The following is a 20,592-nucleotide window of genomic DNA, read 5'->3' as shown; positions in this document are numbered from 1 at the left end:
AGACAAATTTTCTCTCAAAAGTGTTGTGACAACTTGTCATAAACTGACATTGCTGAATAACGGAAATAAATGGCACCTATCACGGGCATATGTGTGGCTGAGGTAGGTGAAGGAGTAGGTCATGAGAAATGGTGTGGTTAGGGCATATGAAGGAGTCTTAATATGTGTGTTGAAGTCTCCTAGTACTAGGGTAGGTGCTAGGGAGGAGGCCTGTGAGTCAGGTACTAAAGTCACTGAGGAAGAAGAAGATAATCCTGGAAGTCTGTAGACCACAGTCATTAGAATCTTCTTTTCATGACAAATATGGATTGAATGAACAGCCTCCTTGCATCTCCAAAGAACGTTTTCACTGGATCTTCCTTAGGCCTATGTAATGGTAATCAGGACAGGACTTTTTGCTGTTTTTCTCTTCTGGGATGCTAAGGCTATCAAGTGCCTTTAATGAGTCTGGCCTTTGTTTGAATCAGGGGTAAGTAAAGTAGGATCTTCTTGTTTTGGGGTGCTCTTCAGCACTAAAGTAATCAGGAGTCATTGGTTTGAAATAATGTATATGATATGGTACTAGTGATTGAAGAACTTTACCGCATCCTAAATGCTAAGTTGGCCCCAGCCCTCAGGGTCTTGAACAGGGTATAAGGGCTCTGAAGTTGGCATTTTGCCTTTGGGGGTGCACTCATTGAAAGAGTGTTAGTGACAAGACTCTGTGCAAACTGTTGAAACAGCCCCCTGGTTTTGATAACCCAGATGTTGGCGCTCCTCTGGTACTTATGTATTGCTATGGATAGACAGGTTTGTGTTATTTGCTCTGTTTATAATCTGTAATTTCTGTTTGTATTTGCCCTGAAGTTCAGGGGATTGATCTTTTCCCCCTAAACTAAGTGAATGATATATATATATATATATATATATATATATGTTTCAAGTGAGATTGTTAACCCCTTGAAGTTGCTTTCCTTAGAAAAGTAGATTATTATTAGTCTTACACAGCCACAGTAGCAGCAAGTCACATTGTTGTTACAGCCTAGAATTTTTTCTCTCTTCATCAAGACCTCCTGACTTCCTTCAAGTTATACTTAAACTCCTGTCTTCCACAACAGGCCCTCCCTGGTCCTAGGGTATAGAGAAGTCTTCTGAACATGTGGAGAGGTGAGAAAACTGGTCTTCCTTAAAGATAGTGCCTTCCCTCTGAGATAACCTTCAATTTTTCCAGTACGTATCTTGTTTATAAATCACTGTTTGCAAGTTGTCAATCCCCATTAGATTGTGAACTCCTTGAGAGCAGGGCATGTTTTTTGTCTTTCTTTGTAAACCCAGCACCTAAGACAGACATTGCCTGGAACAGAGTAGATGATTAATACATTCTTGTTGATTTGACCTGGCTTTGAGAAGATTTTAAAAAATTTATTATTTGTTTTTAACTTTCATTTTTTTATTTAATTCCAAATTTTATTATTTAATATTTTTTAGTTTTCAGCATTGATTTCCACAAGATTTTGAGTTACAAATTTTCTCCCCATTTCTACCCTCCCCCCCCACTCCAAGATGGCGTATATTCTGGTTGCCCTATTCCCCAGTCAGCCCTCCCTTCTGTCACCCCACTTCTCCCTACCCATCCTCTTTCCCCTTACTTTCCTGTAGGGCAAGATAGATTGCCATGCCCCATTACCTGTATATCTTATTTCCCAGTTGCATGGAAAAACAACACTTTTTTTGGAGCATCTGCTTTTAGAACTTTGAGTTCCAACCCTCTTCCCTCCCCACCCACCCTCCCTAAGAAGGCAAGCAATTCAACATAGGCCACACATGTATCCTTATATAAAACATTTCCACAAGACTATGTTTCACTCCATCCTATCCTGTCCCCCTTTATTGAATTTTCTCCCTTGACCCTGTCTCTTTTCAAAAGTGTTTGCTTTTGATTACCACCTCCCCTTATCTGCCCTCCCTTCTATCATCCCCCCCTTTTTATCCCCTTCCCCCTACTTTCCAGTGGGGTAAGATACCCCTTCAAGTGTGTATGTTATTTCTTCCTCAAGTCAAATCTGATGAGAGCAAGATTCACTCATTCCCTCTTACCTGCCCCCTCTTCCCTTCCAACAGAACTGCTTTTTCTTGCCACTTTTATGTGAGATAATTTACCCCATTCTATCTCTCCCTTTCTCCCTCTCTCAATATATTCCTTTCTCATCCCAGTTATCATCCCTTCATATTCAACTCACCCTGTGCCCTATGTCTCTCTCTCTCTCTCCCTCTCTCTCTCTCTCTCTCTCTCTCTCTCTCTCTCTCTCTATATATATATATATATATATATATATATGTATGTATGTATGTATACATATATGTATACGTATACATATACGTATGCGTATATGTATATGTATATTCCCTTCAATTACCCTAATACTGAGAAAGGTCTTATGAGTAACACGAATAATACACATCATCTTTCCATGTAGGAATGTAAACAAAACAGTTCAACTTTAGTAATTCCCTTATGATTTCTCTTTCTTGTTTACCTTTTCATGTTTCTCTTGATTCTTGTGTTTCAAAGTCAAATTTTCTATTCAGCTCTGGTCTTTTCACTGAGAAAGCTTGAAAGTCCTCTATTTTATTGAAAATCCATATTTTGCCTTGGAGCATTATACTCAGTTTTGTTGGGTAGGTGATTCTTGGTTTTAATCCTAGCTCCACTGACCTCCAGAATATCATATTCCAAGCCCTTCAGTCCCTTAATGTAGAAGCTGCTAGATCTTGTGTTATCCTGATTGTGTTTCCACAATACTCAAACTGCTTCTTTCTGGCTGCTTGCAGTATTTTCTCTTTACTCTGGGAGCTCTTGAATTTGGTGACAATACTCCTAGGAGTTTTCTTTTTGGGATCTTTTTCAGGAGGCAATCAGTGGATTATTTCAATATCTATTTTACCCTCTGGCCCTAGGGCAGTTCTCCTCAATAGTTTCTTGAAAGATGGTGTCTAGGCTCTTTTTTTGATCATGGCTTTCAGGTAGTCCAATAATTTTTATATTATCTCTCCTGGATCTATTTTCCAGGTCAATTGTTTTTCCAATGAGATATTTCACATTGTCTTCCATTTAGTCATTCCTTTGGTTCTGTTTTATAATATCTTGATTTCTCACAAAGTTACTAGCTTCCACTTGCTCCAGTCTAATTTTTAAGGTGGTATTTTCTTCAGTGGTCTTTTGGACCTCCTTTTCCATTTGGCTAATTCTGCCTTTCAAGGCATTCTTCTCCTCATTGGCTTTTTGGAGCTCTTTTGCCATTTGAGTTAGGCTATTTTTTAAGGTGTTATTTTCTTCAGTATTTTTTTTGCATCTCCTTCAGCAAGTCATTGACTTGTTTTTCATGATTTTCTTGCATCAGTCTCATTTCTCTTCCTATTTTTTCCTCTACTTTCCTTACTTGCTTTTCCAAATCCTTGTTGAGCTCTTCCATGGCCTGAGACCAGTTCATATTTTTCTTGGAGGCTTTTGATGTAGGCTCTTTGATTTTGTGGACTTCTTCTGGCTGTCTGTTTTGATCTTTTTTGTCACCAAAAAAAGATTCTAAAGTCTGAGTCTGAATCTGAGACTGTTTTGCTACCTGTTCATGTTCCCAGCCAACTACTTGATGTTTGAGTTTTTTTGTCAGGGTATGACTACTTGTAGAGTAGAGAGAGCTTTGTCCCAAGCTTTAGGGGCTGTGCTGCTGTTTTCAGAGGTACTTCTATACAGCAAGCTCTGCCACACCAGTGCTCCTCCTCACCCAAGAACTGCCAACCAGGACCGTGACCCAGATCCAAGCAGACTCTGCATTCCCACTCTGATCCACCACTTAATTCCTCCCACCAGGCGAGCCTGGGGCTGGAAGCAACTGCAGCTGGAGCTCTGGAAGCAGCCACAGAGCTGCATCACCTCTGCTTCTCCTGGGATTGGGGCCAACCACACACTCCTCTCACTAAGATCTAGCAGTTTTTCCACTAGCCTACTCTCTTTTCTTTTGGGGTTTGTGGGTTGAAAAGTCTGGTAACTGCCACAGCTCACTGATTCAGGGTGCTACAGCCTGTTCCAACTGGCTCCCGGTCTGGTTGGTCTTGGCACAGCCCATGCTGGGCTGTGCTCCTCTCCATTCCCAGCTCCATGCGATAGACCCTTCCCAGTGACCATGCAGGCTGTCCTGGGCTAGAGCCCTGCTTCCCCCTGCTATTTTTGTGGGTTCTGCAGTTCTAGAATTTGTTCAGAGCCATTTTTACAGGTATTTGGAGGGACCTGGGGGAAAGCTTTAGACAAGTCCCTGCTTTCCAGCTGCCATCTTGGCTCCACCCCCCTTAATATTCATTTAAAAAAAAAGTTGGATTCTGAATTCTTTCTCTCCCTTCCTCCTGCCCCTCTACACCATTGAGATGGCAAAAAATGTAATATCAAATTTACATGTGAAATTATGCAAAATATTTATTTCATATTAGCCATGTTGTTTTAAAAAAAGCAAGAAAAATCAAGAAAGTATAAAAAATATACTTCATTCTGCACTCAGACTCCATCAGTTCTTTCTCTGGACGTGGATAGCATTTTTCATCATAAGTCTTTTGGAATTGCCTTGGGTCATTATATCAATCAGAATAGCTAAGTCATTCATACCTGATCATCATACAATATTGCTGTTACTGTGTGCAAGGTTCTCCTGGTTCTCCTTCCTTCATTTGGTGTCATTTAGTGTAAATCTTCCCAAGTTCTTCTGAAGGTATCCTGCTCATCATTTCTTATAGCACAACAGTATTCCATCACAATCATATACCAGAATTTGTTCATCCATTCTCATGACCTGACTTACTAAAGCATAAACTTCCATTGCTGGACCCAGGACCTCTAAATTGCACAAACTCTTCACCTTCATGCCTGGACGTACTCACTTTGAGGCTAATGTTCAAGCACCTACTCAGGGAAAGAAATGCAAAGCAGAAGACAGCCTTGCACCCAGATATATCTAATGGAATCCATGCTCCAAATGGGAGTGAAGGGAAAGATTCATTCATTCAACTCCAAAATAGGGAGTTTAGAGACATCATGTAACACTTACCACATGAGAGAGTTGAAATGCAAATGTTAAGTCACCATATCCTTGTAACACCCAGAAGGTTTGAGAGGAGTTCTGCATACATTTTTTCCTGGGATGACTCCTTTAGGTCAATATCATCTCAGCTTCATAAGGTTCCTGGTGCTCAGCAACAACTTCATGTTAAGTAATAATATAGCTATGTGAGAAATTGGCTTGATGATTTCTTGTAATGTTTAGGGCAAATCATACTTTGTGACTCAGACTGCTAAAGATTTGATGATAATAATAGAGCCCCTAACATATGTCTTGTGTAGTCTTACATAGTTGGTTTTTGTGAGGGGAGATTTTTAGTTTTTGTTGCTTTTATTCACTGTTGTCTCACTTTTCATGACCCCATTTGAGGTTTTCTTGGCAAAGATATTGGAGTGATTTGTCATTTCCTTCTCCACCTTCGGCTCCTCCTTCTCATTGTAGACCAACAGCATATCCAACAATGGCACAGGAAAACTGTGCTCAGGTGGGACAGAATCTAGGTTTGAACCTTGATAAACATTCCTTCCTTTCTCTGAATGCCCTTCCTAGGGCTAAGTAAACCTTTTTAAATTTCCTTCAATTTTTAGATGCATTGAGCAAATCATTTTGTTCTAATCTCCAACCCAATCAATAAGGCAAATCCTACCTGAGTCACCTGGAATTTTTACTTACAGAATACTTTATTTTATTCATATGTATTCTTCTTTTTACACTAAATTAAAGTCTTCCTAATTTTATTGTACCCTTAAATAGGTTTCTCATTTTTCCTCTCCTCCCTTTGTAAATTTTTACTGTACATTTTCTATGTTCCTCAAAGTTTATTATACCCAGTTATTGGCTGATTTAAATTTCAGATGAACTTTAGAAGCTATCTAGTCTAACCCTCTCATTTTAAAAAAAAATTTTAAAAATGCTTTTTAATGCCTTTTGCTTCTCATAAATAATTTGTGAAGATTACCACTACCAGTTCAATAAATGGTGCCTACTATGTGTCAGGCACTGTGCTAAGTACTAGGAATATAAATAAGAAAAAGACAATTCCTGCCCTTGAGTAGCATACAATATAATGAAGAAAGACAACACAAAAGGAAACTGAAAATTGGTGATGAGAGAAGTTAATGATGAAATCAAATCCAAAGGGTATATAGCTGGTGTGAAGTGGTAGAGCTGGTTGTCAGATCTCTTTCAATGGAGGATTCGGCAGTTCTTCATTCAGTTCCCCAGCCATCTCATCTGAGGGGCAGAAGCTGCTGAGGCTACTGCTAAAGTGTGAGTACCAAAGCTGATGCACTCTCTATGGTGATAAGTTTCCTTGGTGACAGACTTTTCTGGGAACCTGGTGATGGTGAAATCTAATCTAAGGAGTATAGCTAGTGCTACCACCACTTTCCTCAAACCCAGAATCTGAACCCTTTAGTAACAAAGAATAAGTTAAGCAAAAACCACTGATATAAACACTATGTATGACTAAGGTATTCAACATTCTTTCCCTGTAATTCTCCTCCTTTCTTGGAAGAGGAATTTTTCATTATCTTTCATTATCTGTTCTATAAGATCAAGATTGGCTGCTATAATTACTCAAATTTTTGCTTCCTTTTATTGTACTTATGTGTATTAGTATAGCCATTATATACATGACATCATATATGTTATTATTTTGTTTCTAAACTTTTTTCTTATATTGTGAAGTTTGGGAAACTGTTATATAAGAAATCCTCTTAGAAATTTAAAAAAAGCATTCTCTTTTAAAAACTTCTCTTTTAATCTGGTTGCTGTTAGATTTTGAATTGAGCTGTTAAAAGAATATGGTAAAGTGTTTGAAAACTATTTAATGGAGTGTACTTGCTTTTAAGTTGATAATAATAATAACTTACAGTTGGGAGAAGAGTAGCACAGATCCCTTAAGTTATTCTTATCTCTGAGGTTCCTTGTGACTTTCTATTTGGTCAAGGTTATAAGATCTTATCAGCCCAGTTGACATCTTGTGATAAAATTCTAAAATTCTGATGTTTGAGAAACCAGGACCACATCCAAGCAAAAGGGAAAAACTTATTAGTTTGCAAATGTAGGATTCTCTTGACTCAATTTCCCGTTGTGCTATTTCCTTTCTGAAAAGGAAAATTTCCCACCTGGTTAATTCTGCACCTGGCTAGGATAGCCTGTGAATAATGTGGAATTTTTCTGTGTGATTGGCTGTTAACAGTGATTCTTGCCTAGAATCAAACACAGCTAAGGAAATTTTCCCCTGTTATGGCTTATGTCAGGTCAGTCCACATCCTTGAGGCGACATTATTATAACCATGCCTCTTTTTCCTTTTATAGCAAATTTCTATAATTAGGGCAGGTGAACAGTAGAAGTTTTGTTGTTGCAATACTAAATCTATTAATTAATAGATTAATGCTAAAATATTTCTGGGATACTATAATAGGATGCAAGTATGAAAGATGTTTCTGTTTTCAATCTGAATTTGTAGTCCACTCCATATCTTAAGCAACCAAGTAAATGAGTTCTTGGGCTTCCTATCCACTTGCTAATAGTTATACATTTATAAGATTGAGTCCTTGAAGTATCTCATTCTTTCAAGGTGATATAGGTATAGTATCCTCAAAAGGGGGAAATAAGCCAAAGATATAGAAGTTTATTCTCTCTCTCTCTCTCTCTCTCTCTCTCTCTCTCTCTCTCTCTCTCTTTCTCTTTCTCTCTCCATCTCTCCCCCATATACATATTTACATCTATCTATCTATCTATCTATCTATCTATCTATCTATGTATAATTGGTTTCCAAATGTTTCTAATGGGATATACAGGCTTTGAGTATGTCTTAGTAACAAGTTAAAAATTATATTTAAGAGTTTTACATATAAAATTACATTGATAATTGTAAAGAAAGTGAAATTATTTTCCTATTTTAAAGTCTCTGTCTGATAATATTAAGAGACAAAGGGACTCATGTTCCAAGTCAGGCTCTCATGGATCATTTTTATTTTTTAAGATTCTTCCTTCATAGTCCCCAGTGACTCATCTTAATTCAGCATTTTATCAGTATCTTGAATAAAGACATAGAAGGCATGTTTATCAAGTTTGTATATTCTACAAAACTGAGAATAATGCCTAAGGTTCATTGACAAATTCCATAGATTTGAGCTTTTCATATATGCACGCTCTAGGAGTCTCATGAAGTGAATTTTTTTGCCTTTGGCACTAGTGTAACTTGGCATATTTTACCCAACAACTCACATGGGTCCTTCATTAAAAATGGGAGTCTAAATTTATTAATTGAGCAAAATTAAAATGTAAATGATCACATCTGGGAAATAAACTGGGAGACAAATATGTAAATCATTGTTCATTAAAAATGAGAACTAACTCAGAAAAAAATAAAAATAAAAAAAAAGATTCTTCCTTCAGCCTGTTGATAGCAGTGTCTATATCAAGTATAGGGTTCAGGTTGAGATAGAAACAGCAAGTGGTATGAAAAAACTGAAATTCTCTGAAGTTTCAGGTGAACTTATGGGTTCCTAATTTGTTGTTCCTCTTATAGCTCTGTTATTAATTGGGTTAGATCCACAAGGCTGGAGCTAGTTTTCACCACATCAACTAGTTATTGAAAAAGCAAATTTAGGAGATTGTATTAAATTGTACTGAGTCTTGTTAATGGCAGATTTTAGCAAAGTCTTCTAGAAATCTCTGAAAGTGACTGAGAACCAGAGAAGCAGATCTACTAGGAGTAACTCTTTTCAGAGCTGCCGTGAGAATGAGGTTTATTCCAGAATGTCTAAGATAAGATGTTTCCAGGGACCAGATAACTACCTGGGACATCTGGGACTCAAGATGAAATGTGCTAATTAAAAGGACATTGGGAATGGGTTACCAGGTTACAGGGACATTTGATGGTATTTAATATAGATAATCATTATTATATTGCTTTGGCTTTTAGTTTCATGATATTTATGTTTGCTGAGCTTTCTTGGCTACCTTGGTGACATGTAAATTTCCCCTCTCAAATTAGTCCATGGTGAATCTTCTAACTAGTTTGATCTGTAGCCTGACTTAGTTTACCCGTAGAGTTTATTTAACAAGGTGTATTGGTAATTAAGGTGGGACTTTTTTACTACTTTAGAATGCTAAACTAATTAGGTGTCTTTGATTGAGTCTTGCTAGGTGCCAAGCCCCAGGCTGGTTAGCAAACTAGTTCCCTAGTTTGAGAGAGGCAGGAAGCCCCCAGGGCCCTAAGGGGAGTTTCTAAGACCAGAGCCAATAGTAGGTGCCTAAGTTCTGGTGGCTCAGATGACGTTTGATGACAGCTAAAGACTGTATAAAAAGAGAGAACAGAGTTGTTGCTTGGGACTCTGAGCCACAGGAGGAGTGGCATGAGACTGTTGTTAAGAACTCCCCAGCTTGTCAACCCAGATATTGATGGTTTCTTGGTATCTATGAATTGTGATCTGGTCTGTTTATATTGTGTATGTTTGTAACTTTATGTATTTGCTCTGAAGTTCAGGTTGCTGGCTTTCCTCCTGAACTATGTGAGTTTGTATGTATATGTTGGATTAAAGCAAGATTCTTAACCCCTTACTGTTGCTTTCCTTAGTAAAGTAGATCAAAAGAATCTGTCCTGGCAGCATTCTTCTTGTTGGGCTGGTGTTGGTCTTTCACCCCCACAGCAACTGCTAGCTGAATTGTTTCAACACAAGGCTTGTCACCTTAGGGGATATATAAGATTATGACTGCTTGTACATTTTGTGCCTCTCAACCCATCCCTTTATTGACCCTTAAGGTATATTATCATTCTATCCAGAAATCCTTAATAGGCAAAGTGTTTAAATAAGTGATCCTGGGGATTAAGAATCCCAACACCAAAGATGGGAGTGTTACATTAAAAATAGCATGAGTAACTCCATTTTGCCTCTATCAGTCCTTTTGTGAAGTTCCAACTTCTTGTAAGTTAGAACCTGATTTTAGAGAAGTCATAAAATTACTCCTCTACCCAACTGTCACCCAACTTAAGGAGTATCACAAGACTACCCCTCTCCCTCTCACCTCATTGTCTTCTGATCCTCTCCACCAATAAGGAGTAAGGTGGTCCAATCCCTACAATACTATTTTTTCACTCCCTTCAATTATATAATAACTTTTGAAATCAATGGTCTTTGTCTTTGGCTGACCAAGAACCTTGGACTCAATTTATTTTTGCAACCTCATGCCTTGCTAAATAAATCTTTTGTCTGGATATAACTACAGAGTGCCTTTATTCTATTGTAACAAGATAGATGATAGATAGACAGACAGCTAGGTAGTGTTTTTATTTGCATTAGTGTAGCCCTTATATATAATTAGATATGTATAATACTGCTTTTAAAATTTTATTTCACTCTCACATAAATCTCCCCAGGTTTTTACGGTTTCTTCATGCCCTTTACTTCTTACTGCACAATAATATTCCCTTACATTTATATACCACAGTTTGTTCAGCTACTCTCCAATTGATGAGCACCTACTTTGCTACAGGTTTTTTGCACCTATTTTGCTGACTCAAAATGTGCTACCGAAAATATATGTGAGGCCATTCTTTCTTTGACTCCCTTAAGAAGAAGTTGCCCAGTTGTGGGATTGTGGATCTGAAGGCATTAACATTTTAGCACTTTGCTAAAAAAAGTTCTGAAGTATTTTCCAGAACGATTAGACCAATTCACAGCTCCACCAATAGTGCATTAGTGTGCCCGACTTCTCAGAATCTTTCCAAAAATGACTCTAACCCCTTCATTTTCCAAATGAGGAAACTGAGGCTCAGAGAGGCTGACTGTCCCAAAGGCAAACAGAAATCCTCAGAGTTGGGATTTGAAGTATTTTATACTATCAACAATTTAATCACCATAATTCTGCAACTCAATCCAGTTTGAAGCCAGGAACTAAATATATATTCATGTATGTATGTATAATCTACGCACATGTGTGTACATATGTATGTGCATACATGTATACACCCACATGCACACACACATATACATATATATTTACACATATATATACATATGTGTACACATATGTACACATTTTAACTACACATAGGTAGTTAAAAAATTGACACTACACATACATACCATGCCCTATTTGCTCCCTAAATAATTCTCTAGGAAATATTAAATCATAATTCATTAAAATTTATTTTTGAAATTATTCAGTAAATTACTAAAAATAAAGGTCTTGCCATCATCCATAACATGGTGATCTACTTCCTTCTTAATCAACTTCAAAATTCTTTTATCTAATTATAATTTTTTTATGATTCCATCTTTCCCTATCCCTTGGCCTCTAACATTGTTTTTCATCCTAACTGTGAAGATCCATTCTTTGTGCTCCTTTTTCTCCCAGGCCATCAACCCTACAAGTATACACAATTCTTTTCTTATCTCTCTTTCCTATTCCTTATCAAATCAATTCAATTCTGCATTATCCTCCACTCTCAAATCCCTTGCCTCCTTGTCCTATTGCTGATTATACCTTGCCAAACCTCAACCTTGGATTACTCCCTTTACTCCAATTCACACATTGCTAAATGGAACTGGGGGAAATCATGAAGCTGTGCTGCCTTAGTCCATGACAAATGTCTGATATTTAGTGTCCACTGAGCCCTCAATAAAGCAGCAAACACTCTATTCTTCCATAATTCATTCCCCTGCTCTGTAAAACTGCTGTTCCACACATTTTTACCTCTCCTAAAATTTTCCATGCTCTTCTTCCATCCCCTCTTCCCATGCTTTCAGCCATGTCACTTCATATGTTGGTGAAAAAATGGAGACTATTAGCCAAGAGCTCCCTCTTTGCCTTTCTTTGTCTTCACAAATTTATTCAGACATCTTTCCCAACTAGCTTTCTTTACTTTGGTTTTGGATAAAGAAGTGGCTCTTCTCCTTGCCAAGACCAGCCCCTCTTTAGTTACCCTAGATGGGTAGATATTTCAATGAGGAAGTGAGATGAGAGTTACCTCAGCTCCACCATTCAGAAAATGGGAAAAGCCATCAGATAAAAGGATTGGGCAGCAGACAATAGGAGTAGTCTACAGCAGCTTTGGTTGACTCAATTAGAATTTGGGTTGAGTGGGTGGTGTTCGTGAATTGGATTTAAGTGAGGCAGGGCTGTGCAGAGTCACCAGCCTCATTTTCTCCTCCTGAGCCATCTGGGTCCAGTGGCAAGATATAGATCAGGAGTGGGTGGTAGGTGAGGTTGCAAAGGAACTTGCATTTGAGTTAAATGGATAGTAGGTGAGGTTATTGTTAGTCCTTAGTTTTTTTTTTTTTCCAGGAGGACTAATGACATCACTGTGATGTCTTGACTTCCACATGAATTGTATTTAAGTGAAGCAGAGTTGCACAGTTGTCAGTCTCACTCTCTGTTCCTGAGTTATCCAAGTCTGATGGCAGGACAAAATTCGAGATGACTAGCTATGGCTCAGGATGCAGTAGATGACCTTGATGTCTTTGATGTCTGACCAAGCTCTAAGTGCTCCACAGTGCCTGCTTCAGATGTCTTCATGGATGTTGGAACAAATTGTTCTCATCTGCCTATTTCCACTGGTGAAAGTCTTTACATACTTGGGGTAGATATCCCCCTAACTCACCAACAGGTTTGAGGTCTTTCTTTCAGTTACCCTCAGTCTGGTTTAACCTGTCTTAGCAATTTATTGTGGTGTGGCCCCTGCACATGCTACAGCTTCTTGGAGCCACAGGTGACAGTCGGGTGACAGGTGTGATGGGGTACAGCTTCTGGGAGCCCCCTTGAACTCTCTAGGTTACTCTAGCCTAGCCCTCCATTGTCAGGCTACTTCTCTCCCTTGATCCTATAAAAATGCCTATGCCCAAATTTGTTACCCTTACACTAGCATAGCCCTACATTGTCTGTTATATCCAGGTGGCCTTCAGCTACTTCCCACCCTTAATCCCATTCTCTTGGTTCTTGGTGAGTCTGACCTGACGCAGTCCCATCAAGGTCCTCCTTAGACTCCTCCTCCCATCACCCCAGGACCACCCTAGATCCCTCCCACAATCTTTCAGTATATAAGTCTCATCTTCTGGCTGCTTGTGAAAATGAGAGGTACAAATGGTGAGATTTCTTAAGACTACCCATTATGACAAGTCTTTAATAAACTTTGTTTTTCTCTTTGGCTGAGAAGACAAGTCAAATTCATTGGAGCAGCACCTGGTGTGTTGGTATTTTGGGGTATCAAGCACCCCTAAAACATGGTTTCCTAACCTCATCAGGTGGACAAAGCATCCCTGAAAAGGGTTAGGCAAGCCTTCACAGCAGAGATGCTAGTGGTCCCTGTAGATGCCATGAAGTTACAAGGTGGACAATACCAGGGTGGATATAGAAACTACAATAATGGAATTGAGACTCAAATGACCAAGGTTAAATGATGAGGAAGGGGCGGAGGTGACCTTTAGGCAAGTTTTTCTGGGACAGGAATGTAGGTGAAGGGTGAAGTTACAAGGGTAATAAGTTTAGATTCACGTGGAAGAGTATTAAACATATTCTTGATTAAGTCTTGAAAAAAAATTAAAATCAATTTACAGTTTTGTACTTGGTGATCTCATCATTTCCTATGGGTTCAATGATCACCTATAGTGAGATGATCCCCATATCTACCTGTCTAGCCCAATGATAGTCACACATCAATAGCCTCATGGACAGCTTTTCCAAAATAGAACACAATGTCTAAACTTTACTATTACTATCAATGGCAGCCCCATTCTCTCATTCATCCAAACTCAAACCTCACTTGAGTACACACTACAAATTCAATTCATCCCATCATCAGATCTTGTCATTTCTACCATCATTTTGATATGTTTACTTCTCTCCATTTGCACAGCCACACTACAGTGTGTAATACAAATCATTTTCACTGAAAAATTTGAGACGATTCATTGAGACCTCCTTCATATTCCTTCCTTCTCATTCCACACAATACAGACACCTTCATCTAAATCTGTTCCTTCATGACATCTCACATGAAGTGGCCCTTGCCACTTTGCCAAGGCAAATCTGTCTACATGAACATGATCTCATCCCAACATGCCTTGTCCAGAATATTGTCCCCTCTATTATCCACACTCTCTCACTAACCCTCAGTCTTTCTCTATATACTGGTCACTTCCCTTTTGCCTTCAAACACAACTGTGTCTCTTCCATCCTCAAAAATCCCTCACTTGATCCATCCCCTCTAGCAATTTTCCCCTATCTCTCACCTTTTCTTGGCTAAATTCCTTTATAAGTCAGTCTACAATTGATTCCTCCACTTCCTTTCCTTTTTCTCTCTTTTTAACTCTATGTAGTCTGGCTTTTGACCTTTTCATTTGACTGAAACTACTCTCTCCAAAGTTACTAGTGATCTCTTAACTGCCAAATCAAATAATCTTTTCTCAATCTTCTTTCCTCTTGACCTCTCTGCAGCCTTTTACCCTTCCTCTTCTCCTTGATAATCTCTTCTGTTTAGATTTTTATGACACTACTCTTTCCTGGTTCTCCTTTTTGTCTGATCACATCTTCCCAATCTCCTTTGCTGGGTCTTCATTTAGGTCATGCCCTCCAGGACTGGAGAACCTTCAGTCTTGAGGTCACATGTGGCCCTCTAGGTCCTCAAGCCTTTGACTGAATTCAAACTTCACAGTTTGAATCCTTAATAAAAGGATTTGTTCTGCAAAACTTGGATTCAGTCAAAAGGCTGTACCCAAGGACCTAGAAGACTACATGTAGCCTTGAGGCTGCAGGTTCCCCAACCCTGCCCTAGGCCCTTCTTTTCTTCTCTTTCTATACTATCTCATTTGATGATCTCATTAGCTCCTTCTTTGCCTTCAGGATCAAATATAAAATCCAGTTTGGTTCTTAAAGCCCTCCATTACCTGGTCCCTTCCTTCTTTTCCAGTCTTCTTATGCCTTATTCCCCTCCATATATCTTAAAATTCAATGATTCTGACCTTCTTGCAATTCCTCATACCTGGCACCCTCTTCACCCTTGCTTCTTGGCTTCCCTGCCTTCTTTCAAGTCCCACCTAAAATCCCCCATCTGCAAGATGCCTTTCCTCAGAAATGCCCTCCAGTTCATCCTGTATATGTATATCTTGTTTGTACATAATTGTTCGCATGTTGTCTCCTCCATTAATTAGACTTTGAGCTCCTTGGGAACTGGGAATGTTTTTGCCTTTCTTTGTATCCTTAGTGCTTAGCACAATGCTTGGTATGAAATAGGTAGTTAAAAAATTGACTAGATTTGACTAGTCTAGGCTCTCATCATCTTTAGCTTGGACTATCAGAATAGCTTTTTCAACTTCTTTACCTGCCCATGCTCCTCTCTTCATCTAAAAGGTAATTTTTGTAAATTACCAGGTCTGACCACATAACTCCCTGTGCAGTGATCTCCATTGGCTACCTATTATCTCCAGGATCAAAAGCAAAGTTGTCAGACAATATAAAATGCATGGGAGTCTATCTGCCAAGACAAACCCAGGAATTATATGAACCCCCATTACAGAACACTTTTCACACAAAGTCAGATCTAAACAATTGCTCATGAGTAGGCTGAGCCAATGTAGTAAAAATTTATGTAGAGTATACATATGTAAATTATTTTAATCATTCAGTGTCATACCAATCAAATTAGCCAAAAATTATTTTATAGAGTTATTATTTTATAAAGCTAGAAAAAACAGTGACAAAATTCATCTGGAAGAACAAAAGACCAAGAATATCAATGAAAAAAATGTGAAGGAAGGTAGCTTAGCAGTACCAGATATCAAACTGTATCACAAAGTGGTAATCATCACAATAATCTGATAGTAGTTAAGAAACAGAGTGGCAGATCAATGGAATAGATTTGGTACGCCATACACAGTGGCTACAGTGATAAGTGTTTGACAAACCCACAGATGCAAGATTTTGGGACAAGAAATCACCGTTTGACAAAAATTGCTGGGAAAACTAAAAGGCAGTTTGGCAGAAACTACGTAGAGAATAACATCTCAAACTGTATACCAAGATAACGTCAAAGTGGGTACATGATTTAGACATAAAGGGTGATATCATAAGCAAACTAGGGGAGCATGGAATATTTTACCTATGAAGTTTATGGATAAGAGAAGAATTTATGACCAAACAAAAGGTAGAAAGCATTATGGGATGATATAAAATGGATAATTTTTATTATCCATGCATACCCTTTGACCAAGCAAAGAGCTTGTACCACAAAGAGCACAAAGGAAAGGAGAAAAGACATACGTACCAAAATATTTATAGCAGCTCTTTTTGTAGTGGCAAAGAATTGGAAATTGAGAGGATGCCCATCAAATGGGGAAAGGCTGAACAAATTGTGCTATATAATTGTGATGAAATACTACTGTGCTATAAGAAATGATGATCAAGATGTTTTCAGAAAAACCTAGAAAGCTTTACATGAACTGATGCAAAGAAAAAAGAGCAGAACCAGGAGAGCATTGTACACAGTAACAGCCATATCATAGGATGATTATCTATGAACAGCACAGCTATTCTCAGCAATACAATGCTCTAAACAATTTCAAAGGACTTATGATGAAAAATGCTATTCATCTCCAGAGAAAGAACTATGATGGAGTCTTAATCAGATTGAAGCATATATATTTTTTTAACTTGGTTTATTTATGATCTGCTTTTTCTTTTGCAACATGGCTAACATGGAAATGTTTTGCACGACTTCACGTGTATAATCTTCATAACATTGCTAGCCTTCTCACAAGGAAGGAAGGGAGAGAATATGAAACTCAGAAAATGTTAAAAAAATTTTATTTACATGTAAGTGAAAAAAATTAAAATTAAAGAAAAAAAACTTGTCTGTTTGGCATTTAAAGTTCTTCATAAGGTGGTCCCTTCCTACCTTTCCAGTCTCTATACACTTTACTCCCCTCCACAACATCAATAATTCGTTCCAGTAGCCTACACCTTTAGTCTCCATGCCTTTGAGTGTTCATCATGCCTGGAACAGTCTGCCATCTTCCTTCCATTTCTTGCTTTCCCTGTCTTCTTTCAAGACCCAACTCAAACTCCACCCTCTTCAGGAGCCCTGTCTTCTTCCATTTCCCTCTCCCTCTACCCAGACCAGTGTATTCCCCTATGAGCTTCTATCTTCTCTGTATATATATATGCCTACTTATTTACGTTATCTTCCGTATTAGAATATATCTTCCTTGAGGATAGCGATTCATTTTGCCTTTCTATCCCCAATGCTTGGAACAGTGCCTGGCTCACATTAAGCATTTAATAAATGCTTGTTGACTGACTGATTTTTTGCCCCTTGTTTTCATAGAATACACTCAAGATGTTTTCTGAGTATATAGCTAAAAGAACCCTTATGAAAGCCTCAAATTGGAACTTTTAACTTAAAAGTCATTATTTTTCTAGTAGAATGTTGACTTTGTCTTAGTATGTTGCTTTTCATGTGCCATCTCTTTAAAGGTAACCAGACACCTTCCATGTCAGACTTTTATTCCCCAGAGGAGGCAAGGTGGTTTTTTTCCTTGGTAGTCACTTCCCTACAACAGCAGGCACTATAATCCCCAAAGTGTTCACAGGCATAGTCTGTCGGCAATACTGAACCTTGCAGTTACCCAGCAACATGAGAAAGTAAATCATCACAAATTGTTTCACTCCTACTAAGGCGAAGTGGCTAAAGGAAGGAAAAGACAATTTCCACTTGCTTAATTTTCGGAAGATTTTGTAAAAGCAGAAGTTTCTATTTCTCTTTCTGTGTATGGAAAATGAGGTGTTTTTTTTTAATCCCAGTAAAATGACAATTTTAAGATTATGAAGTGCAGAGCAGGTGATCTGAATTACTGGGAGTTTCCAATCCATGATAATTATAGTCCTTTTACCCAACTTTACTTACTCCACCAAGAAACCAGTTTAACGTAGTCAACCCAGATGTCTCCCCTATTTGCCAACTTTGACAAAATTGCATTTACAAAATTGGCAAAGTCCTAAATGTTTCCTAGGGTAAACTAGTTTCTGAACAATGAGTAGTCTATCTCTTAAGTGGTTCAACAACTCCGAATCTATCTTGGGCTTCACTCATATGTATTAAAGGGTATCTTAAATAAGGCCCTTTAAAGCAATGAAAAAGATGTCCTCAAAGTTCAGTTTATCTGCATGAAACACAGAGTGGGAAAAGGCAGGTTCTGGAAACGGCCTTTAAGTAGATGAGAATCTTGTAGTCTCCATGGAAATCAAGATGATGACCATTCATGGCAGGCAGCTCTTTCCTGCCCTAGCCAGGGTGGAACTCCTCGATTTCCTGTTTCCTGCAAACTCTTTCCTCAGTTCTCGACAATAACCACTCTCTGGGTGTAGGGGGTCGGTCAATAAGAATAGAAGACTGGAGCCCTTTCCCAATCTTGGGTTGGGTCCTCTTTGGCGGATGGATATAAGACCAGTGGTAGGAGAGGTTGGGAGAAGTACACAAAAAGCGTCAACCACGGGACAGGGATGGGGACATAGGTAAGGAGATGGGAATAGAAATGGGGTTGGGGAAGGGGACATGTGGGGGGGAAGGGAAGGAGATGGAGACGGATGAGGATGGGCACGGGCGTGGGGATTGGGTTGGGGAAGGGGATAGCAATGAGGATGGGGAATAGGAAAGGGGATGGGGAACAGGGAAGGGGATGGTGGAAAGAGATGGGGTTGGGGATGGAGATGGGGTTGGGGAAGGGGACAGGAATAGAGATGGGGGACAGGGAAGGAGATGGAGATGGGGATGGAGATGAGAATGGGTATGGGCATGGGGATTGGGTTGGGGAATAAGAAAGGGGATGGGGAACAGGGAAGGGGATGGAGCATAGATGGGGAAGGGGACAGGAATGGGGATGGGGATTTGGAAAGGAGATGGGGATGGAGGATAGGATGGGGAAAGGGATGGGATTGGGGAATGGGATAGGGGGATAGGGAAGGGGTTGGGGATAGGGATGAGGATAGGGTTGGGGAAGGGGCCAGAACTAGGGAAGGGGCAGAGGAAGGGGGAAGAAGGGGAGAAGGGGAAGACGGAGGAGGGCCAGGTGCGCTTCCAAGGGGAGCGGGGCCGGCTGGTCGGGCCGGGCTGGGCACCCAGAGCGAGGGACGGGGTGCTGGGGGCGCGGCGGGGGGCAGCAGGAGCAGGTGCGGGCGGGGGAGGGCGGGGGCCTGTGGCGGCGGCTCGGGAGGAGCCGGAGCCTGAGCAGGAGGAGCGGGAGGAGCTGGAGGAGGGAGAAGGGGCGGGCTGCGGGAGGAGCCGGGCCGGAGGAGCCGCCGCCGCCGCAGCAGGAGGAGGAGGAGGAGGATCCCGAGCCAGCCTGCGGGAGGAGGAGGAGGAGGAGAAGGAGAATTAAAGATGGCCACCGGCCGCTGCAGGAGACGGCTCCCAGCCGTCAGCCTCGGGGACAGTCCGTCGGGCCGAGCTCGGCCCTGATGGAGACGAGGCGCCGCGCGGGCAGCGCCGAGGCGGAGGCGGCGGCCGCAGGCAGCGGGAGCCGGGCCCCACGAGCCCGAGGCGGCGGCGGCTGGAGGCGGGGTGGTGGCCGCGGAGCAGGCGGCGGCCTCGGCGGCATCGGCGGCGGCGCCTGAGCGGCTCCCGCCCGGCCCTGCCCGGCCTGCGGGGCCAGCGGACCCCCGCGCCTCGCCCGCGCGCCCTCGCGGTGAGTGTCGCTGCCCCGGGCGCGGCCTCGGCCCAGCGCGGCCCGGGCCGGGTGGGGCTTCCTCCCGGGCCGGGGCGGACGGGAGGGCGCGGGGAGGCCGGGCCTGGGGAGCGGGGGGGGACCGGGGCCCGGCCGGGCGGGGGGCGGGCGCCCCTCGTCACCTGCGGGCTTCCAGCACAATGGGCGCCCGCCCCCCCGTGCTCGGGGCTTTAAACCCCGGGCTCCGTCCTCTGCCCATCTGGGGGACTCAGACAATCAATGACCCGGGCCGGGGAGCGGACCCGTAAACAAGCCCATTTAGTGATTTCAGCCCTTCATCGGCTGGCTTGAGTCTCTTACCTTTTTTATTTGGAGGGGGGGTGAAATCATATACCTTGTTTTTTTCCTTATGTAAGGTTAATATCACATTTCCAGGTCGGTATTGCATCACAAACACAGAAATATTTGCTTTTGCACCCAGTCCTGATACCCACAATTTTACTTAAAAAGCTGGTCTGAATGTGTATGCTCAGATTTACTACTAAAATTCCTCCTCCCTTAAAAAGAAACCATGATTTGAGGTTCTAATTTTTACAGACATTAAAAAAATTATTTAGATTAATTTGTAAATTAGAATATTAACATTTTCTACTTTTTGTGTATGCCATATATAGCGTGGCATAAGGTTACTCTGAGGGTTAGGTACAGATTTGACCCCTCTGTGAGCCAATCACTGGCCTTGATGGATATTTTTATTTTTGTATCATAGTTGTCTTTGAATAAATGGCATACCAGATTCTTTTGGTAACATTCTATCTCTAGCACTGTGACAATGTAG

General features: G+C 40.7%; 1 protein-coding gene across 1 annotated transcript in view; it reads left to right on the top strand.

Moving 5' to 3' along the window:
* The first annotated feature begins 19,709 nt into the window (after positions 1 to 19,709).
* WDFY3 (WD repeat and FYVE domain containing 3) overlaps positions 19,710 to 20,592 on the top strand; it is a 316,638-nt gene continuing 315,755 nt past the window's right edge. The window contains exon 1 of the mRNA XM_036763543.1: positions 19,710 to 19,775. The gene's annotated coding sequence lies outside the window, so the exon portion shown is untranslated. The remainder of the gene's footprint in view (positions 19,776 to 20,592) is intronic.

Source organism: Trichosurus vulpecula, chromosome 6 (genome assembly GCF_011100635.1).
Source record: "Trichosurus vulpecula isolate mTriVul1 chromosome 6, mTriVul1.pri, whole genome shotgun sequence".
NCBI classification, from domain to species: Eukaryota; Metazoa; Chordata; class Mammalia; order Diprotodontia; family Phalangeridae; genus Trichosurus; species Trichosurus vulpecula.
The sequence above is the reverse complement of the archived record's forward strand: the minus strand, read 5'-3'. Positions and strand labels throughout refer to the sequence as shown.